Source organism: Cebus imitator, unplaced genomic scaffold (genome assembly GCF_001604975.1).
Source record: "Cebus imitator isolate Cc_AM_T3 unplaced genomic scaffold, Cebus_imitator-1.0 Scaffold672, whole genome shotgun sequence".
In the NCBI taxonomy this organism is placed as follows: Eukaryota; Metazoa; Chordata; class Mammalia; order Primates; family Cebidae; genus Cebus; species Cebus imitator.
In genome coordinates, this window is record NW_016107987.1 from 618,128 (window position 1) to 628,659 (window position 10,532).

A 10,532-nucleotide genomic window follows, 5' to 3' on the forward strand; every position below is an offset into this window, starting at 1 on the left:
GGAGCAAACATTCCTGCTGGAGGAGGGACGCTGTGATTGGCTGGAGCGAACATTCCTGCTGTAGGAGGGACGCTGTGATTGGCTGCAGTGGACATTCCCGCCGAAGAAGGGACTCTGTGATTGGCTGGAGCAAACATTTCTGCTGGAGGAGGGACACCCTGCCCCCGCCACGGACCTGTCTGCACCTCGGGACACGTGGGTTGCAAACGCGGGCCCCCAACTCAGGCAGGGACCCCGTTGCCCTGGGTCAGGGGAGGGGCCGGCGTCCTGACCAGGCCTGGGGTCATGAAAACCCCCATAGGGGACCCAACAGTAGATCCCACAGTGCGTCCCCGGGGTCCCCCTGGCCGGGGGTTTAGCGACACTGAGGAGGACGTCCCCAAGGGGTGGGCTCGGGGGTGTCTCTGGTCAGAAGGGCCCTTGGAGGGGACACGCAGGTCTGAGACTGACCTTCCACTCGGGCCACTGGTGGCTGCTGAGGGCGGTCTCGTGGAGCCTCAGGACGACCGAGATACTGATTTTTATTTTTTTATTTATTTTTATTTTTAAAGATGGGGTTTCTCTATAGTCGCCAGGCTGGTCTCGAACTCCTGACCTCAGATGATCCGCCCTCCTCAGACTCCCAAAGTGCTGGGATTACAGGCGTGAGCCACCATGCCCGGCTGAGATCCTGATTTTTTTTTTTTTTAAACGGAGTTTCACTCCTTTACCCAGCCTGGAGTGCAGTGGCGCGATCTCGGCTCACCGCAACCTCCACCACCTGGGTTCAGGCAATTCTCCCGCCTCAACCTCCCGAGTAGCTGGGATTACAGGCACGCGCCACCATGCCCAGCTAATGTTTTGTATTTTTAGTAGAGACGGGGTTTCACCGTGTTGACCAGGATGGTCTCGATCTCTTGACCTCGTGATCCGCCCGCCTCGGCCTCCCAAAGTGCTGGAGTGACAGGCTTGAGCCACCGCGCCCGGCCCGAGATCCTGATTTTTAAGAGCGAAAAGTTTTCTCAGACCGGGCATGGTGGCTCATGCCTGTAATCCCAGCACTTTGGGAGGCCGAGGCTGGTGTATCACAGGTCAGGAGTTCGAGACCAGCCTGGCCAAGATGTTAAAACCCTGTCTCTATTTAAAAAAAAAAAAAGGTTTTCTTCACATCTGTAGCCCTTACCTCTGCAGGTGTGTGGGTTTAGGAAGCAGGGCAAGATTTTGCATGATAAGTATCGACTAAAAGATGGTGAGGCTGGCCGGGCGCCGTGGCTGCCACCTGCAATCCCAGCACTTTGGGAAGCCGAGGCAGGTGGATCAACTGAGGTGAGGAGTTCAAGACCAGCCTCCAGTCAACATCCAGGGATGAGCTTGTCCCAGTCAAATTCCATGTGTGCCTATGGGGGTGTCTGTGGTCAGAGGGGCCCTTGGAGGGGACATGGAGGTCCTTTTTTTTTTTTGAGATGGAGTCTTACTCTGTCACCCACGCTGGAGTGCAGTGGTGCGGTCTTGGCTCACCGAAACCTCAGCCTCCGGGGTTCAAACGATTCTCCTGCCTCAGCCTCCTGAGTAGCTGGGATTACAGGCCCGTGCCAACACACCCCACTAATTTTTGTATTTTTAGTAGACGGGGTTTCATCATATTGGTCAGGCCGGTGTTGAACTGCTGACCTCATGATCCGCCTGCCTCAGCCTCCCATCGTGCTGGGCATGAGCCACCGTGCCTGGCAACAGGTCTCTGAGTGACACATTCCACTCGACCACTGGTCACTGCTGGGGTTGTTTTCTGGAAGCCACAGGACGGGGTCGGGCAATAGGGCAGGTGCTTTCATCTCAGCCCTGGGGGAAGGCAGGGGACCGGCAGGCTGCAGGCTCTGAGCGCCTGGGCCAGCAAACCCACCCACCCAGGTATCCCCTTCGGGTTCCGGCCTCTCCCACCTCGTGTGGCCCTTGTCCGTGTCCTGGGCGGCCCACACTGCCTCTGTCGGTGAGAATGGCTTGTCCCAGCACACTCCACCCAGACTCCCCCACCCTGACCTGACCAGGAGGTGACCAGCAGCGCCAGTCAGGGGTCTGTCCAGGGCCCCGTTCCAGACTCCTCCCAGCTGCTTCCTCTGCGTCTACTCTGCAGGTGCTCCCACGCACCTCGCTGTCTCCCACTCCGGGCTGGACGCCAGGTCAGGGCCAGTGTGGGCCTCAGAGAGTACACGGATCAGCTGGGTGTGGCGGTGGGCGCCTGTGATCCCAGCTACTTGGGAGGCTGAGGCACGAGAATCGCCTGAACCCGGGAGGCGGAGGCTGCAGTGAGCTGAGGTCTCACCACTGCACTCCAGCCTGGACAACAAGAGGGAAACTCCATCTCAAAAAGTAAAAATAAAATTAAAAATTCCAATTTAAAGCCGATGGGCCTTTACATAATTCTAGACTGGGTGTGGTGGTTCACACGTGTAATCCCAGCACTTTGGGAGGCCGAGGCAGGAGGACCACCTGAGGTCAAGACTTCGAGACCAGCCTGAGCAACATGAGAAACCCCATGTCTACTAAAATATACAAAATTACCCAGGCATGGTGGTGCACGCCTGTAATCCCGGCTCCTCGGGAGGCTGAGGCAGGAGAATCGCTTGAACCCGGGAGGCGGAGGTCACAGTGAGCCGAGATGGTGCCACTACAGTCCAGCCTGGGCGACAAGAGGAAAACTCTGTCTCAAAAAAAAAAAAGGGGGGGAGTGCGCGGAAGATTTGGGGGCTGCAGTGGACGGCTCACGGGGCTGCCTTGTGATCCCGCGTTCCTGGGTGGGATTCTCCCACGTAACTGTAGACGGGGCTCCTGTACCCCATTTCTGTCCCGGCCCGTGTTTCTGCCCTCACCCCAGCTCTGGGGCACCTCGGGGGCAGCTGCTGTCCTGGACATGGGGACATCTGGCTGGCCACCAAGCCACAGGCCACGGACGTCTCTGCCTTTCCTTCACCCCTAACTCAGGCCCGTCAGCTCCCCACGGTCCGCCCTCCTCCCTGCTCCTTCTTCCCCCTGCTGCTTCTCTGTCTTCTCCATCCTCCACCTCCTCCTTCCACTCTTCCTTGAGACCCCTCTCTCTGCCAAGCCTCCCACAGCTTCCTCGTGGCCCATCTGTTTCCTTCCTTCCTCCTGTCCTTCCCCCTCCTCCCTCCTCCCTTCACTGAGTCCCTGCCAACCCGTCTCTCCTGTTTCCTGCCTCCTCCCACAGCCCTGAGAGGCCCATGACATGACCTGTGCCCTGGCGAGGCACAGGAGCAGGGGCCTGGCTTCCACGCCTCCTCGCACGGTCACGGAGCCGGGACCATCTCCTGCTCTGCCCGCGGTCACAAGGAGTGGGTTCGTAAGAGCTCGCCACACCCGGCTTTCCCCTCTGTGTCCTGGTGTCACGTGGACATGGCCCGGCCCTTCCTCCGTGTCCTGGTGTGATGTGGCCTGTGGTCATGGGGCCTGTCCTCCCTCTGTGTCCTGGTGTAATATGGACATGTGTACACAGGGCCCAGCCTTCCTTAGTGTGTCCTGGTGTGATGTGGACCTGTGGTCACGTGGCCCATCCTCCCTCTATGTCCTGATGTGATGTGGCCTGTAGTCACAGGGCCTGTCCTCCCTGTGTCCTGGTGAGATGTGGACATGTGGACACGGGGCCCAGCCTTCCTTCCTCTGTCCTGATGTGATGTGGATCCTGGTCATGGGCCCGGCCCTTCCCCACTCTGTGTCCTGGTGTGATGTGGACGTGTGGACACAGGACCCCGCCTTCCTCCCTTTGTCCTGGTGTGACGTGGACCTGTGGTCACAGGGCCTGTCTTCCCTCTGTACTGGTGTGACGTGGGCCCTGGTCACTGGCCCGGCCTTCCTCCGTGTCCTGGTGTGACGTGGACCCGTGGTCACAGGGCCCTTCCTCTCTCTGTGTCCTGATGTGATGTGGCCTGTGGTCACCGGGCCCGTCCTTCCTGTGTCCTGCTGTGATGTGGACCCGTGGTCATGGCACCCGGCCCTTCCTACCTCTATGTCCTGGTGTGATGTGGACGTGTGGACACAGGGTCCAGCCTTCCTCCGTGTGTCCTGGTGTGACGTGGACCCGTGGTCACAGGGCCCTTCCTCTCTCTGTGTCCTGGTGTGACATGGACCCCTGGTCACACGGGCTGTCCTCCCTCTCTGTGTCCTGGGCGGCCAGGTGTGGGCGGAACAGCGGGCGGGGACCTCCGGGGCTGAGGGACGTCTCGTCCGTGCCTCGGTGCTACCTGTCTTGTGCCAGCCGAGGGCTGTGAAAGGTGCTGGAGTTAAGTGGCTGAGCGTGGGGCCCTGGAAATGCCGGGACTTCCCTGTTGCCGGTGCCCTTGTGCGCTGGAAGGTGTGTCTGCCAACCTCTCCCCACGCCCGGCACGGAAGCTCTTGGTGGGGGCGCTAACTGTGATGCAAAGCCGTCTTCTCCACTGGAACGTTCCGTCACCCCGTGTTTGAGTTTCGAATACTGAGGACGGGGAGCACCCCCTCCAATAGCTAGGAGGGACACCAGGTGGAGATAAACGTTTATTATATTTATTTATTTATTTTGAGATGGAGTCTCGCTCTGTCGCCCAGGCTGGAGGGCAGTGGTGAGATCTCAGCTCACTGCAAACTCTGCCTCCCGGGCTCGAGAGACTCTCCTGCCTCAGCTTCCCGAGTAGCCGGGATCACAACACCCGCCACCACGCCTGCGTAATTTTTTGTATTTTTAGCAGAGTTGGGGTTTCACCCTGTCGGCCGGGCTGGTCTCGAACTCCTGACCTGAGGTGATCCACCGCGCCTGGCCTGAGCTGGCTTCTTTAAAACCATCACCAATTCCGTTTCCCCCTCCCTCCTGAGAAGCACGCTGACATAAAGGATACGGACTGCTGTCTCCGAAGGTGGGTCTTACCCCTTTACTAGAGAAAAGAGACAATGTTGAGAGGCCGGGGCAGGCGGATCCTTTGAAATCAGAGTTCAAGAGCAGTATGGCCAACCCGGTGAAACCTTGTCTCTACTAAAAAAATACAAAATTTAAAGGCCGGGCGCGGTGGCTCACACCTGTAATCCCAGCACTTTGGGAGGCCGAGGCGGGTGGATCACGAGGTCAAGAGATCGAGACCACCCTGGTCAACATGGTGAAACCCCGTCTCTACTAAAAATAGAAAAAATCAGCCGGGGGTGGTGGCGGGCGCCTGTAATCCCCAGCTACTCGGGAGGCTGAGGCAGGAGGATCGCTTGAACAAGAGAGGCGGACGCCGCTGTGAGCTGAGATCGCGCCACGGCACTGCAGCGTGGCAACACCGCGAGAGTCCGTCTCCAAAATAAATAAATGAGGCTGGGCGTGGTGGCTCATGCCTGTAATCCAAGCACTTTGGAGGCTAAGGCGGGCGGATCACCTGAGGTCGGGAGTTCAAGACCAGCCTGACCAACATGGTGAAAGCCCATCTTTTAAAAAAAAAAAGAAAAAGAAAAAAAAAAAAATTTAAATAAAAATAAATGAAAGGGTCTATTTATTACACCTTTCCCAGATCCACACACGTTGAAGGTCTTCACTTTGTAACTTGCCACTCCGCTGTTTGCAAGAAGATTCAGAGCAAGAAATCCGTCTGGGGAAAAACAGAAAAAAAAAAGAGAGAGAACTTTGGAATATTCCTGGCATTCCGGCAGCCCCCAGCCCCCCTTGCTCCCCAGCCATCCTGGTCGCCCCCCTTGGTCACCCCTAAGCCGGCTCCTGGTCCCTATGTCCCACCAGGGGCCAGAGGAGACGTGGAATCTTTCACTCAGTATTCTTATTTTTTTTGAAAGAGAGTCTCCCTGTGTTGTGCCCAGGCTGGAGCGCAGTGGGGTGATCTCGGCTCACCGCCACCTCCGCCTCCCGGGCTCAAGCGATTCTCCTGCCTCAGCTTCCCCAGTAGCTGGGATCATAGGCAACTACCACCAGGCCCGGGGAATTTTTTTGTATGTTCAGTAGAGACGGGGGTCTCACTATGTTGCCCAGGCTGGTCTTGAACCCCTGACCTCGTGATCTGCTCCCTCCGCCTTCCAAAGTGCTGTGATGACAGGCGTGAGTCACCGAAGCCAGCCTCAAGGCCAGGGTTGCTTACGCTTCACTTGTTTATTGATCAGGAGCTGGAGATACTGATTTTTGTGTTTTTTGTTAATTTTTTTTTTTTTTTTTTAGATGGGGTTTCACCGTGATGGCCAGGCTGGTCTTGAACTCCTGACCTCAGTTGATCCACACACCTGGGCCTCCCAAAGTGCTAGGATTACAGGCGTGAGCCACAGTGCCCGGCCTTGTTTTTGTTTTTTTGAGATGGAGTCTCGCTCTGTCGCCCAGGCTGGAGTGCAGGGGTGCGATCTCAGCTCACTGCAACCTCCACCTCCCGGGTTCAAGCAATTCTCCTGCCTCAGCCTCCTGAGTAGCTGGGATTACAGGCACGCACCACCATGCCCAGCTAATTTTTTCTATTTTTAGTAGAGATGGGGTTTCACCATGTTGACCAGGATGGTCTCGATCTCTTGACCTCGTGATCCACCCGCCTCGGCCTCCCAAAGTGCTGGGATTACAGGCTTGAGCCACCGCGCCCGGCCCCAAACTAAATTTTTTTTTGTATTTTTAGTAGAGACGGGGTCTCACCGTGTTGCCCAGGCTGGTCTCGAACTGCTGACCTCAAGTGATCCGCCCACCTGGGCATCCCAAAGTGCCTGGATTACAGGCGTGAGCCACCGCGCCCGGCTGAGATACTGATTTTCATGAGCGATACATACAGACTTCCCAGCACAACACGGGGAAACCCCGACTCTACTAAAAACACAAAAAATAGCCGGGCATGGTGGTGGCGGGCCCCTGTCATCCCAGCTACTCGGGAGGGTGAGGCAGGAGAATCGCTTGAGCCCGGGAGGCGGAGGTTGCACTGAGCTGAGATCGCACCACGGCACTCCAGCCTGGGCGACCGAGCAAAACGCCGTCTCAAAAAATATAAATAAAATAAAGCACTGAGGTGGAGGGAGTCAGGGATGAGGGCTCGTCACCCCGATACCACCTGCGATTCTCCACCTGCTAATCATTTATGCTCCAAGTCCCCATGCTCAAAATCGTCACACAGGCCTTTGAACAGCAGAACGACCTCTGACCACACACACAGCAGGAAACTCACTCGGCTTTGGATGCAATTCTCAAAACACATGCCTGTGACCAGACACCACCATTCAACGTTAAAATAGATGACCATTTTCCAGAGATTGAAATCCCAGCGCGGTGGGAGGCTGAGGCGGGCGGATGCTTCAGCCCACGGGTTCCAGACCAGCCTGGGCAGGGTACCCAGCCCCCGTCTCCACAGAAAAGGTAGAAATTAGCTGGGCGTCGGAGTGTGCCCTTGTAGTACCAGCTGCTCGGGAGGCTGAGGGGGGAGGATCACTTGAGCCTGGGAGGTCGAGGCTGCAGTTGGTTATGATCACACGACTGCACTCCAGCCTGGGTGACACAGGGACATCCTATCTCTTAAAAAAGAAAAAAAGAGCCGGGCGCGGTGGCTCAAGCCTGTCACCCCAGCACTTTGGGAGGCCGAGGCGGGTGGATCACGAGGTCAAGAGATTGAGACCATCCTGGTCAACATGGTGAAACCCCGTCTCTACTAAAAATACAAAAAATCAGCTGGGCATGGTGGCGCGTGCCTGTAATCCCAGCTACGCAGGAGGCTGAGGCAGGAGAATTGCCTGAACCCAGGAGGCGGAGGTTGCGGTGAGCCGAGATCGCGCCATTGCACTCCAGCCTGGGTAACAAGAGCAAAACTCCGTCTCAAAAAAAAAAGAAAAAAAATAAAAATAAAAAAATAAAAAAAAGAAAAAAAGGAAAAGAAAAGTCCGGGCGCGGTGGCTCACGCCTGTCATCCCAGCACTCTGGGAGGCCGAGGCGGGTGGATCACCTGAGGTCAGGAGTTCGAGACCGGCCTGGCAAAAACGGCGAAACCCCGTCTCTACTAAAAACACAAAAAATTAGCTGCGTGTGCTGGTGGGCACCTGTGATCCCAGCTACTCGGGAGTCTGAGGCAGGAGAGTCGCTTGAACCCCGGAGGCGGAGGCTGCCGTGAGCTGAGATCACACCACTGCCCTCTGGCCTGGGGGACAGAGCGAGACTCCATCTCAAAAAAAAAAAAAAACACGAAACTTTTGTCTCCAGTTTTTATGTTTCGTGAAATTGCCTCCTGACGTATTTTCAGTTCGGCCGAAAGCTTTCTCTGTACACAGTGAACTGTGGGGTCACGGGAAGTGTAAACAGACCTGAACCTGCCCTCCCGCCGGCCGCTGCGTGTCAGCCAAAGGCAGGCAGATGTTGAAACCGGGTTCAAGTAAGGTAAACGCCAAGCTGCCGCCACTGCGCCAAGCTGCCACCACTGCGCCAAGCTGCCACCACTGCGGCTGTTTCTGGCCTGGCTTCTGCCTCCCCTCCCTCCCTCCCTCCCTCTTTTCCTTTCTTCATCCTTCATTTTTCCCTCCCCTCCCCTCCCCTTCCCTCTCCTCCTCTTCCCCCCTCCCCTTCCCGCCTCCCGGGTTCAAGGAATTCTGCCCCAGCCTCCCGAGTAGCTGGGATCACATGCGCGTGCCATGACACTGGGCTCATTGTTGTATTTTTAGTAGAGATGGGGATTCATGATATTGGCCAGGCTGGTCTCGAACTCCTGACCTCAGGTGATCCGCCCGCCTCGGCCTCCCAAAGTGCTGGGGTGACAGGCGTGAGCCGCCGCGCCCGGCCCAAGAACAGATTTTAATCAGCAAGAGGGAAGAGGGTCTTGCGTGTCCTGACATCACCCTGGATTCGCGCAGGGTTGAATGGGAATTTCAGAGAAGGGCGCTTGGCACAGTTGGCAAAGAAGGAGTTAAAGGGTTTTTTGATGTCATTCCAGAGGCAGACATCAAAGCACCCCAGGACGCCCGGCCTTAAAACATCTCCAAGGGGTACAGGGGGGACTCTGGACTTTAGCACCTGTCTGTAAATGCTCTGGGAGAGGCTGGGGGGGTAGGTAGTGTTGGCCTTGGCTGGAACAAACAGCAAATTATTTTGGAAACTCTCTGGCTGGAACTTCCTGGGGGGCCTGGGGCCACCCCAGTGGTCAGGCCCGAGCCGTTCATGTGGCTTCAGGTCGTTTTTTGTTTTTGAGACAGAGTCTCGTTCTTGTCGCCCGGGCTGGAGGGCAGTGGCGCGATCTCGGCTCACCGCAACCTCCGCTTCCCGGGTTCAAGCGATTCCCCTGCCTAAGCCCACCGCCCCACACCCCGAGAATCACCTGTCATCTCCTGCCTCAGCCCCCCCCCGAGCATCTCCTCCCGGTCATCTCCTGCCTCAGCTGGGATGACAGACGTCTGACACCACGCACGGGCAGTGTCTGTGTTTTTAGTCGAGACGGGGTTTCGCCATGCTGGCCAGGCTGGTCTCGAACTCCTGACCTCATGATCCGCACGCCTCGGCCTCCCAAAGTCCTGGGATCACAGGTGTCACCCACTGCACCTGGCGGTTTACGTCTTTTTCTGGGGCGCCGGGAGGGGTAGATGAAACGCTCTGTGCTGGCGGAGGCTGAGGTCTGGTCGCCAAGGGCCTTGGGGGCACCTGGTGGACATTTAGGGGAGGGCAGTGAGCAGAACGCTCACCACGGGCTCTGTGAATTCAAGTCTGCCGAGACCAGGGCTGCGTGCAGTGGCTTCTGGGTGCGTTTGAAAGAATCCACGGCTGGGCACGGTGGCTCACGCCGGTAATCCCAGCACTTTGGGGGGGCCGAGGCGGGTGGATCACCTGAGGCCAGGACTTCCAGACCAGCCTGGCCAACACGGAGAAACCCTGTGTTTACTAAGAATACAAAATGAGCTGGGCATGGTGGCAGGCCCCTGTAATCCCAGCTACTCGGGAGGCTGAGGCAGGAGAATCGCCTGAAGTCAGGAGTTCGAGACCAGCCAGCCCAACACGGAGAAACCCCGTCTCTACTAAAATTCAAAAATTAGCTGGGAGGTTGCAGTGAGGAGTCGAGGCTTGTCACTGCACTGCAGCCTGGCCAACAGAGCAAGACTCTGTCTCAAAAAAAAAAAAAAAAAATTAAGAATTTACCCGATGGACATCGTCCTCCGACCCAGCAACCCCCGCTGTGACCCCGGTGAGCCCCGAAAATCTGAGACACGTTATCTGTTAATCTAGAAAGTTTATTTCGCCAAGAGTGACCACACGCGCCCGTGACCCAGCCTCAGAAGGTCCTGACCACAGGTGCTCACGGTTGTCAGGACACAGCTAAGTTTTTATATGTTCTGGGGACACAGGACACATGAATATGGAAGACAACGTGATCCGGTCAGGGAAAGCGGGACAGCTGAACAGGGGCAGGAAGACTGACAAACGGTTGGATTATTTTGAGTTTCTGATGAGCCTTTCCAAAGGAGGCAATCAGATATGCATCTATCTCAGTGAGCGGAGGGTGACTCTGAACAGATTCAATTGCCACCTTGAATTTTATTTTTAGCTTAGTGATTTGGGGGGTTTGAAAACCTCTTTTTCTTTCTTTTTTTATTTT

General features: G+C 56.5%; 1 long non-coding RNA gene across 1 annotated transcript in view; it reads right to left on the reverse strand.

Moving 5' to 3' along the window:
- Nucleotides 1-5,233: 5,233 nt before the first annotated feature.
- The window catches only part of LOC108295981, a 29,074-nt gene continuing 23,775 nt past the window's right edge, over nucleotides 5,234-10,532 (reverse strand). The window contains exon 3 of the long non-coding RNA XR_001821688.2: nucleotides 5,234-5,585. This is a non-coding gene — a long non-coding RNA (uncharacterized LOC108295981). The remainder of the gene's footprint in view (nucleotides 5,586-10,532) is intronic.